The sequence below is a fragment of the Trichomycterus rosablanca genome, chromosome 4, assembly GCF_030014385.1.
Source record: "Trichomycterus rosablanca isolate fTriRos1 chromosome 4, fTriRos1.hap1, whole genome shotgun sequence".
Classification (NCBI taxonomy): Eukaryota; Metazoa; Chordata; class Actinopteri; order Siluriformes; family Trichomycteridae; genus Trichomycterus; species Trichomycterus rosablanca.
The window spans coordinates 15,723,223-15,740,846 of NC_085991.1; the positions used below are offsets into that span (position 1 = coordinate 15,723,223).

A 17,624-nucleotide genomic window follows, 5' to 3' on the forward strand; every position below is an offset into this window, starting at 1 on the left:
GCGAGTCGTCAGCCCTAATTACCAGACCTCTTATTTAAGGCCTTATTTTTAGTGGGTCTGTAACGTCTGCTTCGCTGTGAACCCGGGGTAAGTTCGCCAGCTACCACAGACACCCTAATAATATTAGTGTGTATTTAGGTGATGTTGAATATAAACATAAATAAAAATATTGAACAAGAGCTCATGAAGTCTTACCTAAAATAATGTGAAGAACACAGAGATGTGTAAGCAGTGTCATGACTGAATTACAGTGTTACATTGTTCATCTTGCAGTTATGTAGGTTTGAACTCTTTACTGTCTTTACCGACTTCCTCTTCAAATCTGCAGCTGGGTCAGATTATAGTAAAATGTAGATGGTTGCTGCCACCTTCTGTTTATTTTCCTATAATTCCTATAATTATTCTGATTGAACAGCTCACTAACTGACTGTTTTATTCAATACTAATTAACACAGACAACTGATCCAGATCACAAAAGGTATAATATATGTCTGCATGTATTTGATTAAAAACTTCATAGAATGTCACTGTTACAATATAGAATGGCAGGATGAGGTAGCTGATTGATTGAATACAGCACAGCAAAAGGAGTCCTGGAGATCTAGGTTAAAGTTTTACCTCTGGTCACTGCTTATAAGGATTTCAGCATTATTCCCTGTGTCCAGTGTTACAATGTGAACAGAACAGATGTGTTTCATGACATTTTAACAGTCAATCAGATTGCAGTACTGACCTGTAAAAACTCTTCTAACTCTTTGTCTGATCAAATTGCAGCAACTAGAAGTCACGCCATAGTGTCAACCAGTCAGATATGGTTATTCCAAAAGTCTCACTTTCCATTATCACTTGTACAGTATAAAACGTGTGTGTAAAAAAAATGTGTCCATGCCTGATTTTATCTCTGAAATCAGTCATACTTGGGTGATTTCCCCCGGCATCTATTAGCAAACATGCAAGTTTTGGGTTTAAAGCGAGATGCATCTCTTCCACAGAAATGTAAAAATACAGATCTATGGACAGGGTGTTGTGTTACGATTTACTAATGAGTCATTAAAAACGTTTATCCTGCAAAAGTGAAGGTTGTGTAGGTTTCCTGATAAAATCCGGGTTGATCCCTTCTTTAATAAGATAAGATTCCTTTATTGATCCACATGGGGGAAATTTGAGTGTTACAGCAGCTCCAGTACAGTGTAAGTACAGTAAATAGAGTAAATAAAATAAAGTATAATAAAATAAAATAAAAAGGAAATTATAAAAAATTACTATTATACTACTATGGCTCAACAGTGTGAGGACAGCCTGTGTATTCTGCTATTGTTATACAGTCTGATGGCAGTTGGCACAAAAGAACGTCTGAAGCGCTCCATCTTGCTCTTCGGTGGAATTTGTCTGTGGAGAGGAACGTTGACAAGTTCAACTTATTTTTTGAAGGCTTTGTCTTTGCAAAGCTGCTCTTTTGCTGGTGGAATGACAGAAGGTGTGTGGGCGTGAAGGCGGCCGGTCAGCGCCGTCCACTAGTCCGGGCCCTCAAAAGGTAGGGCCCGTGGCCCGGCGCCTATTTCAGGTTATCGCTTCTCGGCCTTTTGGCTAAGATCAAGTGTAGTATCTGTTCTTATCAGTTTAATATCTGATACGTCCTCTACCCGAGGACCATATATTAAATGGATTTTTAGGCCCGGGAGTCGGAAGAGGGGCTTGCTCCGTCCACTCCACGCATCGACCAGGTATTGCATTGCCTCCTGGCACGGTGCACCCTCATAAACGGTCAAACGAAAGAGTAATTGACGAATGCTGGTGACTGGCCCCTGCTGGAAAGCTGTTGGGATTAGGGGTACGGCGCCTTAGACCTTTGCCTAGCCTAGGCCCGGGGTTTCCTCGGTCCTTTTGCGCTAGGGAGTCCCCCTTTTCCCGCTTTTTCATTTTCCCTCCATTTTACTTAAAAAAAAAAAAAAAAAAAGGCGAAAGACTTAATTTTCCCCCACCCTGTGTTTCTCCAGGCAAAGGCTGTGCTGCCTCGTCACCCACCCGACGACCCAAGGGCGCTTTTGCTGCAGGTTTTCGTCGCTCTACCTCGAGCCCTCTTCCTTGAGCGGCCGGTGGCCTACGGAGGCCTGGGCGACCGGCGAGCAGGGCTGGAGTTTCTCTTCATTCACGTACAAATCTTTCGCCTTTTACTAAAGATTTCCGTGGAGAGGAACGTTGACAAGTTCAACTTATTTTTTGAAGGCTTTGTCTTTGCAAAGCTGCTGTTTTGCTGGTGGAATGACAGAAGGTGTGTGGGCGTGAAGGCGGCCGGTCAGCGCCGTCCACTAGTCCGGGCCCTCAAAAGGTAGGGCCCGTGGCCCGGTGCCTATTTCAGGTTATCGCTTCTCGGCCTTTTGGCTAAGATCAAGTGTAGTATCTGTTCTTACCATGCACAGAGAGGGCGACAGACGGCCGGCCAGGTTGGCGCGGCTACGACATTCTGTACGGATCGAAATCTGCAGGGAGGCGACTGAGGAAAGAAGAAGAAAATTCGGATGGGACTGGATCGTACAAGACCTGCTTAGAGCCAGATGTGCAGTTACAGCAGACCAGATTTATTGTCTACAAGACTTCTCGACGGCTGGTTTTTTGGACATTACTTTTGTTTCCTTCAAGGATTGCACAACGTTTTTTGACCTCTGCTCCAAGAGAATGGAGGACGAGGACCTGCGAGACATACGCCTGGTGCCGCTGTTCGCTATGGAGGAGATACCAGTGACGGTACACATGTACAACCCCTTTGTGCCAGATGATGACATCAGGGCTTTCCTCTCCAGGTATTGTAACACCGTGTCACCAGGAGAGAAGGTACGTGGATGTTTTGGTATTTGGAACGGAAAGAGAAGGTTTATGGCAAAGCTAAAAGTGGATCAAACGACCACGGGAGGCTTGGTACATCCCCCAGGTAGTTTCGCAATCGGGCCCCATCGCGGGTTTTTGTACTACCCAGGCCAGCCACAGTACTGCAGAAGGTGTGGAGCCATAGGACACACTAAAGAAACCTGTGAAGGTCAGAGATGCCGCACATGTGGAGGGGAGGACCACAGGACACAAGAATGTGGGGCTCCCAAGACATGCAGCATATGTGGAAGTGAGGAACATCTCTACAGACGTTGCCCAGCGCGAGGAGGACTCTTTGCAAGTTTATTTGCTGAGGACTTTGAGGAAATGGGGTTCAGGAAAGAGAGTGAACACGCGGAGCTGGAAAAGGCAGGAAAAATGCAAGAGAGAAAGAACAAAGAAGCAGAGAGTGTAGACCAGACGGGGGAGGAGACGGTAGAGGAGACAGACAGCCGAAAAGAAACCGGAGAAGGAGGTGAAAAAGAGCGGGAATCCAGGAGAACAAAGAAAAAAGGAGAAAGAGGACCAGAGAAAGAAACAAACGGAATAGAGGGAACCCAGGAAAACTTAAGCTCAAGTGAGGAACAGATTTTCTGGACACCAACAGGGTTAGAGGAGGCACTGGAAGGGCTAGAAGAGACTCTACAAAGAGAAAGCCCGGACTGGGCTATGGCAATGGAGATGCAGGAACTGGAACAACAACAGGAAAAAGGGGAGGAGAAAGAGAGCAAGCATGCTAATAGCAAGCAAACACGACCAAAGGAGGCAACAGAGGAAGGGAGAGAGAAGAAAAGAACAAAATTGGAGGTGAGAGAGGAGATTGAAACAAGTCGAGAAGAGGAGATGAGGACAATGAGCGAATCTGAAAGCGAGGATCAAGGAGAGGAGGAAATGCTGCTACAGAGAAGGACTAGGGAGAAAATAAAAGGACCAAAATGAGCATATGTAAAAGAGTAAAAAGGAAAACTGAGATATGGAGCGTAAAAGAAGAGACTTTTGATTTATTAATGGGGATGGGGTTGGCAGATTGTTTAAATGTATTATTATTTAGTTACAAAACCGACCAAATATGGACTGTGGTTTTAGGGAGGATTATTATTTTAATTAAATTAATCAAATGGAAAGGAAATTAAAAATAGGGACCTTTAATGCGCGAGGACTGAAAAATACAAAGAAAAGGAAAATGGTTTTCAGTTTTTTAGAAGATTTAAGTTTGGACATTTGTTTTATTCAGGAGGCGCACCTGAAGGATTCGGAGAATGTTAAAGCGTTCCAAAGGGACTGGCGAGGAGGGAAATCAGTGTGGTCCATAGGGGGGGTACACTCAAGTGGAGTTGGGATATTGTTTAAGGGATGGGGAAAGAGTTTAAGAGAAGTGTTAGAAGTAGAAGCTGGGAGGCTGGTGGCGGTTGATATAAGTTGGGAGGGGATAAAAATGAGAATAATAAATATATATGGACCACAAAAGCCACAAGAGAGAAAGAGCTTCTATGAAGAGGTTAATTTGTTGGGAGCAACAAATGATTTTTTGGTTGTTGGGGGGGACTTTAATGTTAATTTGGAAGGAGGGGGAGAAAAGAAGGAGCTAGTGCAGAGTTGGGTGAAAAGCCATAAATTGGTGGATGTGATGGAGAAGGTACACTCAAAAAAATGATTCAGTGAAGTTGTTTAATTTAATCAATTAAATCAATTCAACTAACTTACAATAAATGTCATTGTTGATTTAAATTGTTTTATTTAAGTTGAACTGATGTACGTCTACCTTTGTGTAAAATTTAATTTCACACGAAGTGATTTAATTAAGTTAAATCAGCTGTCTGCTCATGTGCGTGGGGGCGAACGTAACGTGATGACGTCACGGTACTGGCGGCAAAAGGATTCGGATTTCTCGGTTCCCTGCCATTTCTTCCAGTCCAGCTAAACAGGTATTTGTATAATTTTATTGCCATCCGTTTATATATCTTACAGTAAAACCTTTATATTGCCCAGTTTGTTTTTACGTTAGTAATGTTTGTCATATTAAGTCCTGTTATGAGTGAGCAATATATTATTTAATGTGGCTAGATGGCTAGCTAGCTAAGCTGTTAGACCTACATTATAACTTAAGCCAATTAAAAAATTAAAACTTAAATAACGTTATACATTAGCAATACTTATAGACAATGTGTCAATGCATAACTAAATTACCTAAAAGTTGAGAATTGTTTTAAAATGCATAACGGTATGTTTTTACATGTTTTCATGCCCCTAGGTGTTCAGTAATACTAGTTCGTTAGAAAGAGCTTGGATATGTTATTAGATATCGTGTTCGCTTGTATCAAAACTAGGCTCTTTGTTTCTATAAAATAGCTATACTCTAAAATATTATTAAAGTTTGGGAAGTGAATTAGCACTTTATCAAATGGGTAGTTCCGGTCCTAAAATGTGATGACTTTACTTATAAAACTATTAAACAATAAAAACCATTACTCTGACAAATCATTGGAGTTGTGTTGCTTAATAAATTATTAATAATACATTTCATTATTTATTAAGCACTGGTCTTATTGTTTTTATGCCCGTTTTATAAAAACAATGTCACTTGACGCCGTGCGTAGTGATTTTATCACAGTGCGGTATTAGGCGCCAGAAGAAAGTGTTACCGCGCTTTCAGGAGTCATGCTGAGCATGCGCATGAACTTAAAGTGTCCAAGATGAATACCAGATATGTCAACGTCAAATAAAGCACAGGATCTTTTTTAATAATATTGAAAGATAGAAAGGTGCATAACCAAAGTTTCCTTTGCTCAGCCTACAATAGATTTGCAAATCCCTTTTTTTTTTTCATAAACTTCAGTTGCTGTCTTTTTTTCTTAAAGGCACTTCTTCAAAAATCATTCACCTGTTGGACATGTGGTTTACTGTCTAGGCCAGTGAAATAGGTAAGTTAATTACAATATGAAAAATTTCAACAAATTAAAATTGTCAACTGAAAATATGTGTAAAATGTGTAACTGAAAATGTATTTTTTTTCCCTAGGTAGGCATGTGGCATTGTAAAGACTGCAATACAACCACAACCACAAGGTTTCTATTATTAAAACATTATAGATTACAACATCCTCATTTTGGCCGTCACCAGCCATATCCATGTACATATTTAGATTGTCCATGTACTTTTAAATCATGGAATGCACTTCGTTCTCATCTTTGTCGAGGTCATGCAAAGCAGATATCGACAGAGTTAACTCATTTTAACTGTCATGTGTGCTTGTGCCGTGAAATTGGTAATGAAAGAGATTATTTTGGCCATATAAATGCACATCTCAAGAGGCATGAAACTGTAATTTGTATGTTCAAGGGCTGTGCTTTCCAAACTAACATTTATGGAACATTTAAATCGCATAAAAACAGAAAGCACCATTCGCATTGTTTCAGTGACTTTAAACCTGGAGTAATTTCATTCACTGAAAATTCCCCGATTGTATCAGAAGTCACAGTTGAGGAAACTCCTGCTGAACATTTAGATGTCCAAAACAATGCTCAGCAATATATAGAATGTACAGAGAATTTGCAAATAACAATAGAACAGAAGTTTGCAGCACTTCTGTTGAAGTTGGAAAACATTTTCCATACCCCTAGCACAGCTCTTGACGAGTTTCTCCAAGAATTGCACTTTTTAGTAAGCTCTGCCTCTGTACCAGTGTCAAAAAGCATTATTAGTGAAATTTGCCAAAACAATAACCTCCATCTTGAACAGTCAGTAATTGATGAAATTGCTGTTGCAGTGTGCTCTAATCCTTTGATAAAAACAGTAGGTGATGATGGGATACTTAACACTGCTTTTAAACGTAAGAAATATTACATAGAGACATTCAGAGTTGTTCAACCAATAGAATATATATTAGATCAGAAAAACAAACACACATATCAGTATGTACCCTTACTGCAGTTGCTGCAGCAGCTTTTAAGTCACAAACAAGTACTTGATAAAGTCACTGAAAACTGTAGAAAACAGCAAAATGTAAGTGAACCAAAGCAGTACAAGTCATATGAGGATGGGCTACATTTTAAAAGAAATACATTTCTGTCTGAAGGAGAATTAAGAATTTCTGTGACTTTGTATGTTGATGATTTTGAGATTTGCAACCCACTAGGTACATCTCGCAAAAAGCACAAGCTTTGTGGAATATACTGGGTTTTAAGCAACTTGCCACCAGGTTCGCATTCATCTTTATCATCCATTTATTTGGCAGTCTTATGCAACAGTGTCTATGTGAAAACCTATGGCTATGAGAAAGTGCTGGAACCTCTTGTTCAGGACCTTGTGACCTTGGAAGACCATGGAATTTTCATCCCACAGTTAGGACAAAGTGTTAAAGGTACAGTACAGTGTGTAGTGGCTGATAATCTTGGTGCCCATGGGCTAGCTGGATTTGTGGAGAATTTTTCTGGGGCATACATATGTCGATTTTGTATTGGTCTTGCATGTGAAATTCAGTGTGAGCATGTTTCTTCTGGTGCATTTACCCTTAGGTCCCAAGAAAGTCACAAACTTCATGTAAAAACTGCCAAGGAAAATGGAGTGCATTGCTTTGGAGTAAAACGCTCCTGTGTCTTAACTGAAAGACTTTCACATTTTGATGTTACAGCAGGCTATCCCCCAGATATATTACACGATTTATTTGAAGGTATTGTACCACTAGAGCTTGCGCTCTGCCTAGGAAAGCTTATTTCAAAGAAATATTTCTCGCTTGACAGTTTAAATGAGAGAATTCTGCACTTTCCTTACAAGTGGGATGATAAGACTAATCGGCCACATGTGGTTCCATGCACATTTTTGAGCAAAAAGTCAATAGGTGGCAATGCAGTTGAGAATTGGACTCTGCTGAGATTACTACCATTCTTGGTTGGGCCCTTCATACCTGAAGGTGAGCCTGCTTGGCAGTTAATCTTGATTCTAAAAGAGATTGTTGAACTTGTAGTTGCCCACATTCACACCGAAGAGTCCATTGCATACCTTGACTGTAAGATCACTGATCACAGGCAGCTATACCAAGAGCTATTTCCAGGCCAAAAGCTGATGCCAAAGCATCATTATTTAGAGCATTATCCGCAGATGATACAATGCTTTGGTCCTCTTTCTGGTCTTTGGACAATGAGGTTTGAGGCAAAACACAGCTTTTTCAAGCAAGTAGTTTGCCACACAAAGTGTTTTAAAAACATTGCTCTTTCGTTAGCAACTAAACATCAGTTAATGATTGGTTATCATTTGTTTGCATCAAATCATAAAAAGGCTACATTTGAAGCCTCAAGTGTCTCAACAGTTCCCATTGAAGTAATGAAAGATGAGATAACACTGGCAATTAGAAAGAAATACCCAAATGTGGCAGAAATCTATTTGGCCAAAAACGTGTCTAGCAATGGTATTAATTATAGAAATGGAATGGTTGTTATTCATGGAACTGTTGATGGACTGCCTGAATATGGTGAGATAATCAGGATTTGCATTTTGGAGGGTACCTTAAGTTTTATTGTCAGGAGATTCTCTTCCTGGTTTAGGGAGCATTACCAGGCTTTTGAACTACACCCATGTCCAACTAGTGAGGTGTTTCTGATTGACCTGAAGGAGCTGACCGATAGGTATCCACTAGCTGACTATTTCGTTGGACCCACTCGGATGGTAACCCTTAAAAGACATCCTCACTTGAAAGGTGAGTGGTCTTCAGTAAAATTGAACTGTCCCAAAATACAAGCAAACTCTCATTTAAGATCTGGATGCAGTTTGACTTGTGGGATGATTTAGGGGTATATTTTTAGCAGATTCTTCTACTCTTTATTTGCTAATTTATCCCCACAGCATCAAGGTTACAATAAAGATTAAACATTTTTTGGACAGTCGTGACTTGGCTAATTGGTTAAAACTACATTCATTTAAACCAGTGTTTCTCAAAGCAGTCCTTGGATCCACCACAAAGTTCCACATTTTAGCTCTAGAGCAAAAATGTGGAAACACCAGGTTGGCACAGAGAACTGGGTTGAGAAACAGTACTGTAAGTGATGCAGGCTTTTGGTTACTGTTGCTACTGAACAGTATGCTTCTGTATGCTTCTCTAGAATCAATGCATCAATTCACTCTGAACACTTTTAGATTTCTACAGTGTCATTCCTGATTATGCTTACCCTGTTTTGTTTGGTTTTCTCTCAGACTAAAACATTCTGGAGATGGCTGATCCAGTTAAACTGCGTGTGATACTTGGTGAAAACAATGTTGAAAAGTTGGTTCTTTACTCTGGAATGCCTAGTTCTGTGGAGGACCTGTCTCAAGAGATCAAAAGACATTTCACTATTGATGGGGACATAAGACTCCAGTACATGGACAGTGATTTTGGAAATGACTTTGTGAACTTGAATTTAATAAGTGATATTCAAGACAAGAGCACAGTGAAGGTACTCTACTTGGCAAGGGTGGAGATGACTTGTCCTAGTGACAGCCATAGCACTGAGGACTCTGTTTCACTTTCATCTGCTGACACTGTGTTGTTGTCATCCCCTGAATCCAATACAACCAGATCTCCTTGGCCTAGAGAGTTCCCGATCCCACGGTTCCCATTTGATGCAGAGATGCAGCTTGAAAGAGGAAATCAGGCATTTCAAACAGATGGAACGCTCCTGGTTCCCAGTCCAAAGCTTAAATCTGAAATCTTAGAAAGTTTAGCTGAGCAGATTATGCAGTTTCGGGCATATCCTTCAAATTTAGATTTGGAGGCTGTTGCAGAAGCATTAATCAAAAAACACCCATGTTTAAGAGAACGGAATTCTGCTTGCGGTTTTTATGGGTGGAAAATAAGCTTGAAATACAAGATGGCCAATTATAGAACGAAGTTAAGAAACCTAGGATGCCCTGAGTTAAGCATCAATTCCCTCAAGCACAAACCTGCTGATAAATGCCAAGCTGCCCACGATGTCAAAAAACCAAGAAAGGCAGAGGTACATTTTTTTCCCAGTTTTCCACTGGGGAAACCAAAGACTTGAAAAGGAAAGACTCGAACTAATAACTGAAGCCAAGAAAAAAAACAATGAACGAGTTGTCAAAGACAAGATGGCAAAAACCTTTGCTTATAGAAGGCAGGAAGTGGTACAAGATAAACCCATGGTTGCAGAATTCAAGGCTAGATGGCCAGCATTGTTCACTTTGAGTGAGGTAAGTTATAAATGTTCATCAGACAAATTAGTATACTGTATAAATCAAGAATAAAGCCGTTTATTGATAAGGTAAACTTTGTTTCAGCTGAACACAGAGTTTCAAAGAATCACAACAGTTCCTCTCCAGTCAAGGTTCCTGTCTCAGCTTGACAGTTATTCTGATCGATTTATGAAGATGTTCAAAAAGAAAGGTGGCTCTACAGGACAGACACTCAAGACCATCTTGGCAGGCATAAGGGAGGTATGTGCTTAAAGTTGGAGCATCTGCGACCCATGACATAAATAAACAAAAACAAATTGGCTTTTTCACAAAGGTGATTTTCAGAGGGGTGGGATTGCTCTAATGAGGGCCCTGTGTGACGTAGAAATGTCTGCAAACCCAGAACGACTGGTTGAATCCTATGTTTTCTTTTCTAGTCAACCCACACAAAATTAACTGGGTGGTTTTAGTTCAAAGTCTGTGGGTTGTTAGGCTGTCCAGATACACAAATGACTGTACACAAAAACTTAACAAAAACTATGAAACCTTTACAATTAAAGTACATTTATGCTGATAAGAAAAATTTAAACCAATAATTGTGGAGGGTAATGTCTATGTAAAAATGTGGTGTGTGTCCTTCAGGATGACAGCATTGAACGCAAAAGAGAATGTGTCTTGAAAGGACTTTGCATCTACTTGAATGAAGACCCCAGCAAACTTGTCAAAGAGTACCTGGTATGTACTTTAAACAGCAATTGTTTTTTTTTTACTCATTGTAAGGGGCTAGTACTGTATACCCCAGTGTCAGTGTAGTTGGTACATATGCACTTGTAAAAGCTCATCCAATAATATTGACTGTATTACATAATTTTTCAGCCACTCATTACAACATACTTAAATGAAAAAGAAAAGCAGTAAAATATAAGCTGCAATCTGTAACTGTAATCTACAAAGTAACAAGTATGTGCTTGGTATTCGTGTTAAAATGGCAACAGTATGGCTCTAAGGAAGATGAACATAATATGCAGGCAATTTAGTGTATTGCAAAAACATAGCACTTGAAACAACTACTACAAGTACCACTAACGTAGGCAGAAAAAAATGTTCTGCACAGGTGTAAATTTTACCTGCAGCTTTCTGCATTAAAATGTCATTTAGAAAATCAAATGTCTTTCTTTGGCCTACTTTTTATTTTAATAAGAAATTAGTGTGTAAACTGACAATTTTATGTTACACCTACAATAAAAGGGACACTGCAGAAGGTGTACGTTGGGGACTGCAGTTTAGTACAAGATGGGTGTATCCAACTAAGCAATGTTTACAGTTTACATTTTAATGTTTAATAAAGGTCAATGTAAAAATATTTAATTATAAGTAATTTTAAAGAATATCTGTTGGTCCATTAGACACAAATGACTTGTTAATTATACATTTAGGTTATTTATTAACATAATTATATTGTTATGCTAATTATTCATTAAAGGATGCAGAAGGAATTGAAGTTCAGAAGAACCTTCAACAAACTGTCATTGGCATATACGTCATAAGAAGAGAGGGAGCTGATGCAACATGCCCCCCTGAAGATGTTGGAATTATTGTTGAAGGTGCAGATGTGATTCACAATCTGGGTAATGTAGCCTGTGCATGTGCCATGCTCTTTGGTGTAATATATGCACTGAACCTTAGTTATCCAAAGGACCTGAAATTCACCTTTGAGGTGATTCAGAAGGTGGTCATGGAGTTGGATGCCGGCCGGCTTTCTCCTAAGATTCATGCACTGAAAACGAAACTCTGTGAATAAAACTGTTATAGGTTATCCACTTTCAGTTAATTTCTACCCCTTTTTTATAAATTGAGATCAATATAAAGTTCACATTGGTTGTTAATTTACCTAGTTCTTTTTAAAATAAGGCCCTGTTGTGTTTTCAAATGCTGTGTTGAAATTTTGAAATTAGGGTTTATTTATTATTAAACCCTATTTATTATTTATTTCACTGCATTAAACACCTGAAGTAAACATGTAACCAGGCTGGACATCCAGGGTTTGATTTTGTAAGAACAGCCTTTGCAGATCTATGCGTACTTAAAGATGTATACTGTTACTTTAGATTACTACCTTTCTACAAAGGATTGATTTCTGTGCATTCAGATTGACATGTTTGCTGTTATAGGTCTGCTACTGTAAGATTTCACAGAATGTTGTAAAACATTTGTCAGAAGGTTGTTCAAATAGTTAAGTAACCAGCTCTTCATTAAGAGCAATCTTGTTTCAATAAAAAAAAACAAAAAAAGGTTATATTTTGTTGGGTCTACTTAATTTAAATGAGTGGAACATATTTGTTTCAAGTTCAGTTAAACTAATTAAAGTAACTTTTAGTTAAATACAAAATTAAATTAAAATTGCTCATGTATATTATTTTAACACAACACATTTTGATTAATTTGAGACAACTAATTTAAACTGTGTTCATTTTAATCAAATACATTTCATTAGTAGTAACTGAAAAAATCTTGTTAAATTTACATGAATATGGCACATAATGTGGTTGGGATTAAATAATTTAATAATTTAAACAAAACATATAATTCTTAATTACCATTTACTTAATTAAATTACGTGGAACCTGTTGACATGATAATATTAATTAAATTCAATGATTAATTTTTTTGAGTGTAGGAAAGAGGGGTGCAACCTGGAGGAACACGAGAGGGGATGAAAGCAGGTTAGATACAATATATGTTAGCAAGGGAATGGAGCTAGTGGCGGGGGAAGCGAGGGAGGTGGATTTTTCAGATCACGACATAATTATAGCAGAAGTAAAGGTGGATGGGAGGGGGTTCGGGAAGGGATTCTGGAAACTTAATGTAAGGGTCTTGGAGGAACAGGAGGAGGAAGAGGAGTTCCAAATATTTTGGGAGGGAGTAAGAGGAACGAAAGGGTTATATGGGGGGATAACAGAGTGGTGGGAACAGGCGAAGGGAAGGATAAAGAAATGGGGGATCAGGAAGAGTAGAGAAAGAATAAAGGAGGAGAGGGAGAATCTAAGAAGGATGTGGAGGGAGATAGAGATAGAGAAGCAGAAAGAAAATGAAGGAATAGAGACTGACAAGGTGAGAATACAAAATATAAAGAAACAAATTAGGGCGGTATATGAGAAAAGGGCAGAAAAGTTTATGTTACAGGCAGGGCAAGAGTTTAGGGAGAGAGGGGAAAGCGTGGGATCATATTGGTTTAGGAGAGCTAGGGATAGGAAAGAGGTGAAAGGGATAGAAGGATTGAGGGATGAGACAGGACAAATTAGAGAAAAAGGGCAGGAAATGAGACGTATAGGGACAGAATATTATGTAAAGTATTTTGAGGAAGCAAGGATAGTGACAGAGATAGGGAAGGAGTTTATAGATAAATTAGAAAAAAGAGTACCAAGGGAGGTAGAAATAGAGATTAATGGACCGATTAGAGAGGAAGAAGTGAAGGAGGCAATTAAAAATCTAAAGAGGGGAAAGGTGCCAGGAATTGATGGATTACCAGGGGAATTTTATATAAAACACAGGGACATATTGGCAAGGGATTTAACAAAACTATTTAATAAGGTACTGGAAGAGAAGGAGGTGAGGGGTACAATGGGGACAGGAGTGGTGACACCCATCTATAAGAAGGGAGAAAAAGATAACCTAAACAACTACAGACCACTAACAATGCTAGGGACAGATAATAAGATTCTAGCAAAGATCTTGGCCACAAGGCTGAGGGAGGCATTACCACATGTCATACATGTTGACCAGACATGTGGTATCATAGGTAGAAGCACAAGGTGGAATACGCAGATGATACGAGACATCATAGCCTGGTCTGAGGAAAGACATCTACCGCTAATGCTAGCGAGACTCGACCAGGCCAAGGCTTTCGACAGGGTACATAGGGAGTACTTGTATGAGGTGATGGAGAAGATGGGGATGGGAGAAAACATAATACAGTGGATTAGGGCATTATATACAAGGGCAAATTGTAGGGTAAATATTAACGGACATATAGGACCAGTATTCGAAGCAAGGGCGGGGATAAGACAGGGATGTCCACTATCCCCACTACTATTTGTAATTTACATGGAGCCAATGGCAGAGGCGATTAGGAAGGACGAGGAGATTCTAGGAGTGTGGGTACCAGGCGCGAAGGGATACAGGGTAAAACTGTCACAGTATGCGGACGACATGACCATATTAGGTAGGACAGACAGGGACGTAGAGAGGGTGCTGGAAATAGTAGAGAGGTTCGGGAAAGGATCAGGGGCAGAATTAAACAGGGAAAAATCAAAGGTTAAATTTTTTGGGGCGATGAAGGATAGGAAGGATACGGTAGGGGGACTGCTGAGAAATGAAGGACCGATTAAAATTTTAGGGATTAAATTTGAGAGGGAAGGGTCGGCGGGAATAAACTGGGAAGAAAGATTAAATAAAATGAAGAAAAGGTTAGGAATGTGGGCTGAGAGAAAACTATCGCTCATCGGTAAAAGCTTAATAGTGAAGGCTGAAATATTGCCAGCGCTGTTGTATATAGCTTATGTGTACCCGCCGCCGGTGAGTATAAGCAAATGGGTGCAAAGGGAAACATTCCGCTTCATGTGGGGTGGGAGGTACGAATATGTCGCAAGGGAAATCATGTACAGAAAAATCGAGGAGGGAGGAAGGGGGGTCATGGATGTGGTGCTAAAGCTACAGTGTGTACATGTAGCGAGCATCATGTCAGAACTGGAGAAAGAGGGAGAACATCCGGCGTGGTATTTTAAAAGACTATATTTTGCATATCAGGCAAGAGGGATAATGAAATGGGATAATAGCGGGACAAAATCAGAACAGATGCCCTGGCATTATGCGCAGGCTGCTAAAAAAAAAAAAAAAAAAAGGCGAAAGACTTAATTCTCCCCCCTCCCTGTGTTTCTCCAGGCAAAGGCTGTGCTGCCTCGTCACCCACCCGACGACCCAAGGGCGCTTTTGCTGCAGGTTTTCGTCGCTCTACCTCGAGCCCTCTTCCTTGAGCGGCCGGTGGCCTACGGAGGCCCGGGCGACCGGCGAGCAGGGCTGGAGTTTCTCTTCATTCACGTACAAATCTTTCGCCTTTTACTAAAGATTTCCGTGGAGAGGAACTTTGACAAGTTCAACTTATTTTTTGAAGGCTTTGTCTTTGCAAAGCTGCTGTTTTGCTGGTGGAATGACAGAAGGTGTGTGGGCGTGAAGGCGGCCGGTCAGCGCCGTCCACTAGTCCGGGCCCTCAAAAGGTAGGGCCCGTGGCCCGGCGCCTATTTCAGGTTATCGCTTCTCGGCCTTTTGGCTAAGTTCAAGTGGGCGGGACAGCGATCGACTCCTGAGTGTTGCAAGACTTTTACCATTGTGGTACTAGTCACAAGCACTTAGGAGAATATTGCACTGTTCTACTGTTGGGGAAGAGTCTTGTGTGGTAGGCTTCATTTCCTGCTTTTCCTGCGGACTCCAGTTTTTTTTCTCTTTTTAGGTGTTTCCAATCTATCCAGCCCTAAAAGAGGAAAAACAACCACCAGGTAAGTGCAATTCAATTCAATTCTTTTCTTTTAGAATTTTAGCATTGGTTTTACTATTTATTGTTTTATTGTTTTTAGTTGCTTGGTAGGCTGTTGGTGCCTCCAAGCATGTCGGCTCCTCGTGCCGGCATGCGGAGGCACCACAGCGTGCGTTTTCTATTTAAATGGATGGATGGCAAACTTTTGAGCATGTCCAGATTGGACTTCTCAAGGAAGCTCATCCAACAAACTTTAAACTTTAAACCAGAAGAACTGAACTGTTTACTGACTCTGCATGGAAATAAGGGATTTGATGTTAGCTTCCGCTCTGCTTCCTTGCTAAGAGATTTCTGGCTCAGATATGAAAATGAAAAAGACCAGTTCTCCATGTTCAGCCTCGAGAAACTCTCTGATAATTCACACAAAGTTGTGTTTGTCAGGATGTTTAATGAGACTGTGACTGGAGAGGACATTAGTACATGGCTGGGTAGATTTTGCACGGTGAAAAGCCCACCAGTCAAGGTAGTTGATGAGGATGGCATTTGGAACTGCTCGTGGAGAGTTCCCATTAAACAATGGAAAGACCCGAGCAGTTACCTAGGCCTCCGGCAATTGCCATCATTGATTGTGTTGGGAGAAAACCGAGGCTACATTTTTTACCAAGGTAAATGCGGCAAGTTTGGACACCTTGCGGAAGCGTGTCAGGAAATCGTGTGTGGGAAGTGCAGAGAGATTGGGCACACTTATGAAGAGTGTCCCAATGGCAGGAGGTGTAATCTTTGTGGAGACTGTGACCATCTTTACAGAGATTGCCCTAAATCGTTTGCCAACAAGCTAAAAGCTAACAAAATGGCTGCCCGCCAAGACCCTGAAGACAAAGGGGAGGAGGCGGGCCAAGAGGTTTTGGCGGGAAATTCAAATCCTCAGCCAGCCTCAGGAGTGGGCCAAGTTGTGGAGGGCGGAGCTAACATTCATGTAGAGTTGGAGCAGGTATCAGAGGTCCCTCCCTCCGAGCAACAGAGAGAGGAAGATAATGATGGTGATGAGGAAGACTCAACCCCTTCCTCTATGGAGACGGTGCCGGAGGTGAGCGTGACAACTAGTGGAGTGGGGGAGCTGACTCTCTCACTCCCTAGTGCTCAGGTGCCAAAGAGACCTGCGGGATCTCCTCTGCCAGACCTGGCAGAGAAGAAACAGCGGGCCACAGAGCGGTCAGGTAGCTCCTCATCGGAGGACCTGAACCGGCTGTGGTCCGCTGGATCCCCTAATGAGGTATCCTTTCTGCGCCTCCAGCTGAAATCATCCACGCCGAAAAGCATGCTAGAGCAGTGCTCAGCATGCCGGGACGCGCGGGACACCTGCGACCCCTCACACTTCACATTAATGAAGATCAAGGAGGAGCAGGTGTCACAAGAAATAGGGTGATTTTAACCGGCTTTTAACCGTATCTCTGTGGTTTTAATGTTTGGGTTTTAAAGATCACACCTGTTTTTAACCTATAGTGCTCATGTCTCTTACGATCTCCACCATCAATGTGAGAAGCGTGAGAGCACCGTTGAGAGCACAGAGTGTTCTGTCCCTTTTAAATGACTTAAAGTCAGATGTGTTTTTACTGCAAGAGTGTGCTTTGCCGTTCTTGAAATCATACAGAGATTGGGAGCAGCGGTGGGCTGCGGGTCCCTCTCTCTGGAGCGGCTCGCACTACAGCCGAGCCGACGGTGTTGCCATTTTAATCAAAAACCCCAATATCTTGGTGAAGGGCAGCACGGTGGTGAGAGACGGACGGGCGCTTTTAACTAATCTGACGTTTTTAGGAAGGGATTTTAACATTCTTAATGTGTATGGTTTTAATGATAAAAATGACAGGCACGATCTTTTAGAGGACCTGCAGCCCCACATGCTGGGGAGGGTTCCTTTAGTGGTGGGAGGGGATTTTAATTGTGTTTTAACAAAGCAAGACAGAAGGAGAGTAGGGGAAGATTTTAAACTTGACAAAACATCGGTTTTATTGCAGGGTTTAGTGAGAGATTTTAACTTAGTCGACTGTTTTAAGAAAGTGCATCC

General features: G+C 41.0%; 3 non-coding genes and 1 pseudogene across 3 annotated transcripts; all 4 read left to right on the forward strand.

Annotated features, from left to right (window-relative positions):
• Positions 1-1,567: 1,567 nt before the first annotated feature.
• Positions 1,568-1,758, forward strand: LOC134313372 (U2 spliceosomal RNA). Its single transcript, XR_010012254.1, has one exon. It is a non-coding gene; the product is annotated as a U2 spliceosomal RNA (small nuclear RNA).
• Positions 1,759-2,130: 372 nt separating this feature from the next.
• LOC134312934 (U5 spliceosomal RNA) lies at positions 2,131-2,245 on the forward strand. Its single transcript, XR_010011847.1, has one exon. It is a non-coding gene; the product is annotated as a U5 spliceosomal RNA (small nuclear RNA).
• A 117-nt stretch (positions 2,246-2,362) lies between these two features.
• LOC134312689 (U2 spliceosomal RNA) lies at positions 2,363-2,466 on the forward strand (annotated as a pseudogene).
• Positions 2,467-15,102: 12,636 nt separating this feature from the next.
• Positions 15,103-15,218, forward strand: LOC134312702 (U5 spliceosomal RNA). The gene has a single exon (XR_010011620.1). It is a non-coding gene; the product is annotated as a U5 spliceosomal RNA (small nuclear RNA).
• Positions 15,219-17,624: the final 2,406 nt, after the last annotated feature.